Source organism: Triticum urartu, chromosome 2A (genome assembly GCF_056163025.1).
Source record: "Triticum urartu cultivar PI428250 chromosome 2A, HENAU_Tu73, whole genome shotgun sequence".
In the NCBI taxonomy this organism is placed as follows: domain Eukaryota; kingdom Viridiplantae; phylum Streptophyta; class Magnoliopsida; order Poales; family Poaceae; genus Triticum; species Triticum urartu.
The window spans coordinates 727459957-727462292 of record NC_141874.1 but is presented as its reverse complement, the minus strand read 5'-3'; the positions used below and the strand labels follow the sequence as shown (position 1 = coordinate 727462292).

At 46.4% G+C, this 2336-nt stretch overlaps 1 pseudogene; it reads left to right on the top strand.

Moving 5' to 3' along the window:
- Positions 1-1303: 1303 nt before the first annotated feature.
- On the top strand, positions 1304-2066 carry LOC125527437 (SKP1-like protein 1 pseudogene; annotated as a pseudogene).
- Positions 2067-2336: the final 270 nt, after the last annotated feature.

Sequence of the window (2336 nt, the reverse complement as noted above, 5' to 3'; positions counted from 1 at the left end):
TATGGAAAAAGTAACCAAGGCTCAGAAGCATGGATAGAAAACTAGAGTAACTATCCATATGGTACAAAGAAGTCTGAGTGGCCAGGGCAATATTCAACACTCGGAAGTGCGGACGAAGGCAAGAAGAGTGGTCCTGAACGCAACAATGTAGAACCTTGTCTACGAGGATCGAATAACCCGGAAGTACCAAGTACCAACCGCTCGGTATTATCGCTGAAATTAAACAGAGCACTTCTTAGAATGAGAATTTTCAAAAAAAAAAATCCAAGTCATGGATCGAAAGTTCCAGTTGAAATGGAGCGGAGGCACCAAATGTTGTCGCACGTATGCGAATGGAGATGTCGGAGTGCCAAGCCCGGATCAAGGTGTGTGTTTTTGTGTGATTGTAGCCTTGTTTCGTGGATGCACATGCGAGCCTGGTCAATCGCGAACTAGTTTCAATGGATGGAGAAATTCATCTTTCCTTCTCCATGAAAAAGGGAGCAGGGGCAAGATCAAATACCATATGGCATCCTTATTTCGAAGTGGCGGAGTCAGTTATTTGGCAAGCTTTGGTGTCCGACATAGCTTTTTTTTGCGTGGCAATACGTGTTTCATTTATATCATAAAGAACAAAGTACAAGTTATATAAAGACCGACATAACAAAACTGAAAAGATGGTAGAACATATCTGAGGTTTACACCAACGCTCGTCATCTGCCTCCGGCACCATCACAACAGCCACCGAATAAAAGAATGACGAATCACCTCCTCACCCGAGCTTGACGCGACTCCATTGCTGATATGCTACTTTGGTGTCCGCCATACCTAAAGTTTGCCGCATATACTAGGCATATGTATACTACAGTAGTAACTAGTACGTATACCACATCTTTCCTATTACATGTGCATATAATATTACCTACATTTTCTAAAAATAAAAATATTTTTTCTTCACAAATTTTCCCACACATAAAATTTGTTCCTACCTCCGCCACTGATCATGTGGTCAACAAGGGTTCATTCCTTGTGCGCGGTTTTTGGCCCGGTTAACCTTATGAACTGGGCCGTTCTAAACCGGAATATTCTCCATCACCACCTACGAGTACTAGACGCTACGTAACGTTCGCCTATATAGAATCTCCAAACAAATTCACTAGCAGACACGTTGACGAGACCTGACGCAATGACGAGGGACTCCTTGATGAAGATGAAGATGAATACGGCCCGAGTCCGACTCCTTGATGAATACGGCCCGAGTTTACGATATAAATAGCCCCGGCCGGTTCCCAGCCCCAGCCCAAGACGCAACCGAGCTCCCATCTTTCGTTCTGTCTTACGCCGCAGCGTTTCTCGCTAGGTTTCGCTAGGGTTTCGATCGTATCGCGTTCGCCTCCCAATCCTCGGATCGATGGCGGCCGCGGAGGGAGAGAAGAAGATCACGCTCAAGAGCTTGGAGGGCGAGGAGTTCGAGGTCGACAAGGCGGTCGCCATGGAGTCCCAGACCATCCGCCACATGATCGAGGACGAGTGCGCCGACAACGCCATCCCGCTCCCCAACGTCAACTCGAAGACCCTCTCCATGGTCATTGAGTACTGCAATAAGCATGTCCAAGCCAGCCCCAAGCCGGCCGACTCCGGCGCAGCCGCAGACGCCAGCTCCTCCGCTTCTGCGGCAGCCGCGGCGCCAGCCCCCACCGAGGACATGAAGAGCTGGGACGCTGAGTTCATCAAGGTCGACCAGGCCATCCTCTTCGACCTCATCCTGGCTGCAAATTACCTTGACATCAAGGGATTGCTGGACCTTACTTGCCAGACTGTTGCCGACATGATCAAGGGCAAGACTCCCGAGGAGATCCGCAAGACCTTCAACATCAAGAATGACTTTACACCGGAGGAGGAGGCAGAGATCCGCAGGGAGAACCAGTGGGCTTTTGAGTAGAGAAGCATATACAGGCGTTGAATTCTGCTTAGTATTCGTCATGTCCACGTTTAGGAGCTGCTTTTTTAGTTTTTATTAACTCGTTGTAATTCTTCGGAACTCGTTGGGGTCGTTAAACATTGTAGAGAAGAGAAACAGTGCTGCGTTGAATTAATGCCTTAGTATTCGTCATGTGTCCAGATTTGAAACAATTTTTTTTTGAAATTTCTTTACTTCAAGTGGATGTATTATTTGTATCTTTAGACAATTTATGTCGTGTGATTTGAGATTAACAAAACAAAGGACATGATGCCATCATCGAGTCATAAACTCGACAGCTACGTTTTGGTATGGTGACCATTTAGAACCAGTAGAACTTTGAGGACAAGTGATAGAAGACTATCTCTATATACAAACATATTTTTCTCGAAACAGA